Genomic DNA, 9,070 nt, shown 5'->3' with positions numbered 1-9,070 from the left:
GCGAACGACAACAGCCAACAGGGGCCAATCAGAGGCTGACGCGAGGGGGCGGGCCCGTTGTTTAAACTAATTGCGTTTTGCGAGTGCCGGCGCGAGCCCGTGGCGAGGTGTAACCTGGGTGAGCGCGTAGCCAGGTAACCGGCGCGGGCCCGCGGCTGGTGTGCGGCCTGGGTTCTCGCAGGGATGCCCAGGCCTAACCAGGGTGCTGAAGAGGCGGATGCGAGCGGAAGTCCTTCGTAACCGATCCTGAGCGGGTAGAATCTGTTAGGGGTAAGGTTCGAGGGAGTGGGGGATTCCGTGGGGGAGGAGCCGGGGTGCGGGGTTCCGTCTGGGGCGTGTCCGTGGGAAGAGGTCTGGGGTGGGGTGGGTGAGGGGTAGTGCAGGTTCCGGAGAGATTGTAATTGAGGAGAGCTGTAACGGAAAGTCCTCGCCTGTTATTGTTAACAATCGTAGCAAAAATTTCCTGCGCACACTCACTACGTTTCTGGATTTTCCTTACAGATCTTTCTATACTTTATTGCAGACGGGTATCCTGAGTTTTATAATGTTTCACTTAGCCAAGAAAATATGCTCAGTGTGAGGTTGGGTATGCTTGGAATTTTTGAAGGTTGGGCATAAATAATTATGACGGGAAGAGGCTGTGTGGGGGTGCACAGTGTTTTAGACTATTTTGATTTTAACTTTTTATATATGTAAAAGATGATTTTACCTGCGATACGAAGGTTGTTGTAAGGGTCAAATCAGGTAAGGTGATTCGTGCAAGCACCATGGAGAGTACAAATTGAAGACTTTTGCCACGCTCAGTAGCCCGCGCCTGTAATCCTAGCCGCTGTAGAGGCTAAGGCAGAAGGATCCCAAGTTCGAGCTAAGCCTGGGCAATTTATTGCCGAGTCCTGTCTCAGAAAGATGTGGGGTCGGGTATGGTGTCTCACACCTGTAACTCCAGGACTCGGGAGGCACAGGCAAGAGGATCCTCATCAGTTTGAGGTCAGCCTGGACCACATAGTCCAGGTCGTTCTCAAAACCAAAAAAAAAAGGGGGGGGGGCGGTGAGGATGAGGCGCAGTGCTAGACCGCCCCTGGGTTGCATCCCTGGTATCGCCACAAAGCAAAACAAGAAACCCTCTAAGTGATGTGGGTGGGACTGTGCAAAGACTGTGGGAGGGCACCCTCTTTTGCTTTCCTTGAAGTAGTGCTTGTCATCTGGTATTAGTTTCTCTACATGTTTGTTTACCCTTCTAGATAGTGACTTTTTTTGTTGTTATTATTACATCTTGGTGGCTATGCAAGGTTTGAACATGTTCTGACTATTAATATATGTTTGGATTTTTTTTTTGTTTTTGGTACTGGGGCTTGAACTCAGGACCTTGCCCTTGTGAGGCAGGCGCGGTGCCACTGAGCTAATCCGGGGGCCCCTGGGTTTTTTTTTTCTTTTTTGAGACGAGGTCTCATTATATAGTTTAGGCTGGCTTTGAACTCACTACTATGTGTAGTAGTGACCCTCCTGCCTCAGCTTCCAGAGGGCTGGGATTACAGGCATGGGCTGTCTAGCCCAGCTATTAATGTGTATTTTGAATGGTGTGGGTTTTTTGGCCTGAAAGCAGATAGGAGTCTGGCTTTCCCATCTCATTTAATGCCTTTTTTTTTTTTTTTCTTTTGTACCGGGGATTGAACTCAGGACCTTGCACTTGTGAGGCAGGCTAAATCCCCAGCCCTCATTTGATGGCTATTGAACCTCAGCATTAAGGTATCCTCTTTCTTGGAATTGCTAGCACTGCCTCCTGAATGTGTAATATTTATTTGCTTTAATCCATACTTTCCTTTCTGTCCTGGCTGTTGTCTGGTTTTGTGTTTCTAAAGATCTGGGTTGTCAAATATGTTATTCTGTGATAGGCAGGGACCTTTGATGGTGAAGGAGGTGGAGTGCTCTTCCTTGTGGAGATCTTTACCCTTGTGAATGTATGGGAACCTGAATGGAGTGTTCTGATAAAGTGAGGAAGTTTTCAGTCAGCAGGGGTGGATGTATGTAGTCCCTCCTCTTCCTATTTGGTATTTTCTGTTAGAGGAAGAAGCGCAATATACGATTTTTTTTGGCCCAAGTTGAAGCAAATGATGAATAATTTTAATGCCTGAATCTTATCTTTTTTTTAGTCCTGGGGATCAAACTCGGGTCCTTGGGCTTGCGCAGCAGGCATCGAAACCACTGAGCTAAATCCCCGGCCCTAATGCCTGAATCTTAATCCAAGGACAAAAAGTATAGTACTCCTCAAAAACTAGAAAATCTTACCTAAAGGTCATTAAGAAACATTTCTACTTAGGGCCAGAGATATCGCTCAGTGGTGCAGCACCTGCCTGGCAAGTGGAAGGCCCTGAGTTCAATTTCCGGTACCAAAAAGAAAAATTTTTATTTAGAATTTTTTCTTTTTTACTTGTGGAATATGGAAGTGGGGAGAATGCTTAGAACTAAGACAAATTCTAGAACTGGTGGAGGACAAAGGCCTCTTTCAGATGCCTAAACGTAGCTAATGAGGGACTGTTTTGACAGCTGTGTCTAATTGATAAAATCTGATGGTGAGAAAGTATTGAAGTCATTTAATTCGGCTCCTTACCCAGTGCACACTAAACATATAAAAAAATGTTGTTTGGGCTCAAAATGATCACATACAAAAATGAGACTATTCTTAGATGCAGGCCATTTCATTTCATTCTTTGACTTTGACTGAACCTAGGGCCTCACACATGCTAGGCAAGTGTTCTAGCACTGAGCTACATCTTCAGCTCAAACAGTTCTGATTAATAATACTTGTTTTGTGATGTTAGTGATTTCTTCTGCCTACCTATGTATGTTTACTTTTTCCCTACCATTCTTTCTTGTGTATTATTCTTTCTTTAGATGTTTCCTGTAGTGGGGGTCTGAAAGTGGTAAACACTGACTTTATTGAAAGAAATATTTCATCTTTAGTTTTTTTTTTAATGTGTTTTTCTTTTTGAGGCAAGGTCTCCCTTTGTAGTGCAGGCTGGCCTTGAGCTCACTATGTAACCCAGGTTGGCCTCAAACTCACTTCGAACCTCCTACCTCAGCCTTCAGAGTGCCAGGATTACAGGCATGTACCACCACATCAAGCTTATCTTTAGTCTTTTTTGTTTTTGGTACCGGGGATCAAACTCAGGACCTTGTGCTTGCCAGGCAGATGCGGCGCCACTGAGGTAAATCCCCAGCATCTTTAGTCTTGATTGACACTTTAGCTGGGAACTGGGCTTCCAAATATTTTCTCTAGGTACTTTGAAAATGTAATTTAATTTAATTTCTGGCTTTTTGGTGTTACTCTATAGAATTATGCTCACAGCCACATAGTAATTTATGTAGCTGTATTTTCTTTCTTTTTGGAGTGGAATGGCTAGATTGTGTGGTAAATATATGTTTAACTTTGTTTTTTGTGGTACTGGGGATTGAACCAAGGGCCTTCACACTGAGCCACATCCCCAGGCCTTTAATTGTTATTATTATTTTTAAATTTTGAGATAGGGTTGTGTTAATTTGCCTGGTCTGATCTTGAACTTCTAATCTTCTGTCCTCAACCTCCCAGTGTGTTGGGATTATAGGCCTGCATCACCAGCCTCAGTTAACTTTTAAAGAAATTACTGGTGTTCTAAAGTGCTTGTGCCATTTTATGTTTCCAACTAAGTATGAAAGCTCCAGGTGCTTTATATTCTTGCCAACACTTGGTAGTATCAGTCTTTAATTTTAGTCATTCTTACAGAGGTGTAGTAGTGTGTGGTTTGAATTCATGTTTTCCTGATACCCGATGATGCGGAACATCTTTTCATGTGTTTTTTTGTTTGTCTTGTTTTTTATTTTTGTTTTTTGAGGCAGGATCTCTCTATGTAGTTCAGGTTGGCCTTAACTCACTATGTAGCCCAGGCTGGACTTGAACTCTTGGAGATCCTCCTGCCTCAGCCTCCTGAGTGCTGGAATTACAGGCATGTACCACCATGCTCTGTTTTTTTCATGTGTTTATTGACTATGTATCTCCTGGAGCAGCTTTGTGTTTGCTTCTGTTTGGCACTCAGTGCTATTCCTATCCTAGGACCAATGTGTTTGTAATTTTGCTCTATTTGTAGATTTCCAGGTCATAGTTGTGTAAATTTGAACTCCAAATGCAATGTTTTATACACCATGGTTTGTTTTGGGGTTTTTTGTACCAGAAATTGAACTTGGGACCTTGTGCTTGCAAGGCAGGCGTCCGAACTGCTGAGCTAAATCCCTGGCTACAACATGGTTTTGAATTTCTAGAAGGTATTTTTTTCCTCTACTTCATTAGGTGAGCAAGGCAAACTTCCTTACTCCCTTGTGGATAGTTTTTTTTTTAGTCTGTCTTTTTACTGGAGGGGTCTCCTTGGTGTCTTAGCCTCTACACAGGGCACACAGATCTCAGTTGTCTCTTGTTGGCTCAAGATCTGTATCCTGTGTTGTGCTGCATGCTTGTAAACCCAGGATTCTGGGAGGCTGAAGCAGGAGGATTGCAAGTTTGAGCCCAGACTGGGGAATTTAGTGATTTACTGAGACTCTATCTTAGAAAAATGAAAAGGGATGGGTATATAGCTCAGTTCGAAGTCCCTGGTTCAGTCCCCAGTAATGGGTAAATGTGGAGAAGATCTGTATCCTGGACTTAGGAGAATATCGTTTCTCACACCACAAGGACAGCTGTGCCATCAGCCCAATAATCCAGTTTCAGCTTTGTCTGTGGTTCCTGGGATTTCCCTTACTTTCTTGTGAATTCAGTTTGTCTATGTGCCAATTTGGATTCAGTGAACAAAACAGAAGTCTTGTTTTGTTTTTTTTTTCTCAGTCCCAGGGATTGAATTCAGGACCTTGTGCTTACCAGGCAGGTGTGATGCCACTGAGGTACATCCCCAGCCCAGAAGTCTTGTTTTGTATTTTTTTGTTTTTAAATAGTACTGGGAATTGAACCCAGGGACTTCACACTGAGCCCTTTATATTTTTATTTTTGGTGTGTGTGCTGCTGAAGCAAGCACTATATTTTTATTTGGGACAAAGTCTAAGTTGCCCAGGCTGGCCTTGAGCTTTTTTTTTTTTTTTTTTGAGACAGGGTCTTGCTGTATAGTTCAGGCTGGCCTTGAATTCACTATGAAGCCCAGGCTGGCCCCAAACTCATGGCAATCCTCCTACTTAAGCCTCCTAAATGCTAGGAAAACAAGTGTGCACCACCACACCGGGCTAGAGCTCGATCTTTTGATCCTTCTGCCTCAGTGTCCTGAGCAGCCAGGGTTACAAAAGTGCACCATTCATTGCGCTGATCTGAAAGTCGTTATTTTAATAGTGTAAACTCAATAGAGGAAATTGCTTTGAATCCTTGTTGAAGGCCAGAGAAGCAAAAAGGGAACCTTTTAGAGTAACTTTGATAAAATAACTGCATTAAGCAGCTTTCTCATCCAGGACTGAAAAACAAAAGGGAGAAAGTTTGGGGTTATCAGAACCTGGAATCCTGAGGGATCTGGAGGAGCTACACCTACATTCTCTAAGGAAAAGGTGTTGCCTGGTGCTGCTAGTTTCCTGGGAGCTCACAGGAAGGCCCTGGGGAACCCTCCCCAGCTGATGCAGGTGCCTCTGAGGTCCTTAGCCAGGCTGGTTCTGGGAGTTTAGAAAGAAACTGGGCAGAACCAGTTCCTGTCCTTAAGAAACAGTGCCCTCCCATCAGCCCAAATGCCCATCAACTGGAGACTGGATAAAGAAGATATGGTTTTTCTATAAAATGGAGTACTACTCAGCCATAAAGAATAAGAAACTAGAGACATTTATAGCTAAATGGATGTACATTGAGGCCATACTCTTAAGTGACATAAATAGGACACACGTGTAAATACCGAATAGTTTCTCTGGTGTGAAAAACTTAAAATGTAAATAAGGTTCAAAATGTATAATTGATAATGTGAAATAGGAAGCAGAGGTCTAAAGGAGTAGGGGAAGTGGGAGGGGAAGGGGAAAGGAAAATAAAAATTATGAGAAAAGGAAAAATGGAAACAAAGTCTGTAAATAGGGAGGGGTGGAGGGGGTGAAGGGAAGGCAGGGGAATGGGGAAAAAAATAACCAAGATAAAGCATGTGAAGGTACAAGAGCCCAGTGATGAATGTAAGTGTATTGTATACCTAAAATGTACCAATAAAGTTAATGAAAAAAAAAAAGAAAGCAGCAGTGCCCTACAAAGAGAAAGTTTCCTGTAGCCTCCTCTTCCCTTTCATTTTCCCTTTATTATGCCCTGTTGAACCTGAGAGCCATTTGGCAAAAGTGAAATGGACTTGGAGTCCCAGCCTCAACACAAAGCAGAGTACAGCAGGGTAGTATGGAGCTTAATTTAACAACAGGCACAGCCTAAAAGGATATTTATCATATTTTCCTAAGCATTTCCAGACATACTTAGTAGGAAGGTTTTTGGATTATCTGGCCTATTATAACAACAGTTAGTAACAGTAATAGCAGACTTTTTTCAGCATATATTGTGAACCAAGCATTGTTCTAAACACATTATTGGAGCTGCTATTTCTGTTATAACTATTCCCTTTTACAGGCAGGGAAACCAAAGGACAGAGCGATTAGGCAACCTCCCCAAACCCATACTGTGTAAATGGTAGAGTCGGTGTCCTCATCCAAGCATTCTGCGTTCTGAATCTCACATTCTTAAGCTCTGTAATATGCTGAAAGTTCTTCCCTATATCAAGCCACAGTCTATCTTCCTATAACTTCACTCGTTAGCTCTGGCTTTATCTACTTGGGGGAGCATGTTCTTTCTTCTCATCTGCACGACAGATACACATAATATTTGAAATTTTTTTTTTCATGTACTGTCCTGGCTGAACATCTGTAGTTCTTCTCCCACATTTGACACAATAAATTGCTAGATCCTTCACACCTTCAATTTTTTTGGTATTGGGGATTGAACTCAGGACCTTGCGCTTGCAAGGCAGGCAGCAGGACCACTGAGCTAAATCCCCGGCCCTCCTTCACCTTCATTGACATTGGCATTCTTTACGTGTACTCTGACTGTGCTCTTCAAAGATGGGGGACCAAGTTGTCTTCTGGCAGTTAACTTGAGACCGCATTCATTTGTTGGATAGTTCTGTTAGGTTCATGGTTCAGTGAGAGTGTACTTAGTCATAGCCTCTTTGCCTTCCCTCTTAGGCAGCTTGCTTTTTTCTCAGGAGACCTTTTAATATGAACCACTGTAGTAAGTCTCTAGCATTCTGTATTTGTTTGGTTCTTTTCCAAATACAGGATTTTACACTTAGTTTTATTAAATTGTTTCTTGTTATTTTTGGTAACATCAAACTTAAGACCTTTTTGCTAGGTGAAATCTAAAAACATGGGGGTTCTTTTGTCCTTGACAGTTTTTTAAAAGCAAGTATTTACATTTATTAATTATTATTATCATTATTATTATTATTTTTTTTTTTGGTACCGGGGATCAATACTTTTACATTTATCATTGGCTGCTTGTACCTGTACATGATGTATCTTGGTTCTTATTTTTTCCACGTTACCTGTGCTCCCTTCACCCCCTCCACCCTTCTCTATTTACATAGATTTTGTTTCCATTTTTTTTTCTTTTCTCATAATTTTTCCTTTCCCTTCTTTCCTTTCTCCTTCCCCTCCCACCACTCCTACCCCTTTGGACCTTTTCCTATTTCAAATTATCAATTATTCGTTTTAATCATTTTAATCTTTATTTACACTTTCAGTTTCTCACACTAGAGAAACTATTCGGTATTTACACGTATGTGTCCTATTTATTTCACTTAAGAGTGTGGCCTCAATATGCATCCATTTAGCTACAAATTTCTCTAGCTTCTCATTCTTTATGACTGAGTAGTACTCCATTTTATAAAAAAAACACACACACACACACATCTTCTTTATCCAGTCTCCAGTTGATGGGCACTTGGGCTGTTTCCAAGTTTTAGCTATTACAAACTGTGCCACTATAAACATGGGTGCACATATATCACTGTGGTATGATTCTTTTAATTCTTTGGGGAAGATGCCCAGCAGGGGAATAGCTGGGTCAAATGGGACCTCTAGCCCTAGTTCTTTGAGGTATCTCCATACTGATTTACACAGTGCGTGCACCAGTCTGCACCCCCACCGACAATGGAGAAAGGTTCCTTTCTCCCCACAGCCCCGCCAGCGTTTATTATTGGTTGATTTCTTGATAGCAGCCATTCTTTCTGGAGTGAGGTAGAATCTCAGTGTTCTTTTCATCTGCATCTCTCGAATGACCAGTGATGTTGAACATTTTTTCATATGTTTATTTGCTGCTTTTACTTCTTTGTCTGAGAAATGTCTGTTCATTTCAGATGCCCATTTTTGAATTGGGTCTTTGAATTTGGGGGGCTCTGATTTTTTTCAATTCTTTATATATTCTAGATAGTAGACCTTTGAGGTACAGCTGCTAAAAATTTTTTCCCACATTATAGGTTGTCTCTTAGCTCTTTTGGTGGTTTCTCTTGGAGTGCAGAAGCTTTTTAATAAGATGAGATCCCAGTTATTGATTATTTGTGCTAGTTCCCATGCTACTGAGGATTTGTTCATAAAGTCCTTTCCTATGCCAGTGTCTTCGAGAGTTCTACCTAACTTGTCTTCCAAGTTTAGTGTTTCTGTTTTAATATTTAGATCTTTAATCCACTTCGATTTTAGTTTAGTGCATGGTAAAAGATTAGGGTCTAGTTTTTTAATCTTTGGCAAGCTGAAATCCAGTTTTTCCGACACCATTTATTAAAGAGGCTGTCTTTGCTCCAATGAGGATGGTTTGCTCCTTTGTCAAAGATGAGGTAGCTGAGTATGTCTGGAGTTGTTTCTGCATCTTCTGATCTATTCCACTGATCCTTGGCTCTGTTTCTTTGCCAGTACCATGGTGTATTTATCACAGTGGCTTTGTAGTACAGTTTCAGGTTGGGAATTGTGATACCCCCTTCCATGTCTCTGTTGCCTAGAATTGCTTTTGCTATTCTAGGTCTCTTCTGGTTCCAGATGAACTTTTGGATTGTTTTCTCTAGTT

At 41.9% G+C, this 9,070-nt stretch overlaps 1 protein-coding gene across 2 annotated transcripts in view; it reads left to right on the top strand.

Annotated features, from left to right (window-relative positions):
- The first annotated feature begins 90 nt into the window (after positions 1-90).
- Numa1 (nuclear mitotic apparatus protein 1) overlaps positions 91-9,070 on the top strand; it is a 67,379-nt gene continuing 58,399 nt past the window's right edge. For both annotated transcript variants that reach the window (XM_004863312.4, XM_021243345.2), the window contains exon 1: positions 91-270. The gene's annotated coding sequence lies outside the window, so the exon portion shown is untranslated. The remainder of the gene's footprint in view (positions 271-9,070) is intronic.

This window comes from Heterocephalus glaber, unplaced genomic scaffold, assembly GCF_053883595.1.
Source record: "Heterocephalus glaber isolate CG9 unplaced genomic scaffold, H.glaber_assembly_v1.0 deba00001428, whole genome shotgun sequence".
NCBI lineage: Eukaryota > Metazoa > Chordata > Mammalia > Rodentia > Bathyergidae > Heterocephalus > Heterocephalus glaber.
Note: the sequence above shows the minus strand (reverse complement) of the source record. Positions and strands in the feature narration are given on the sequence as shown.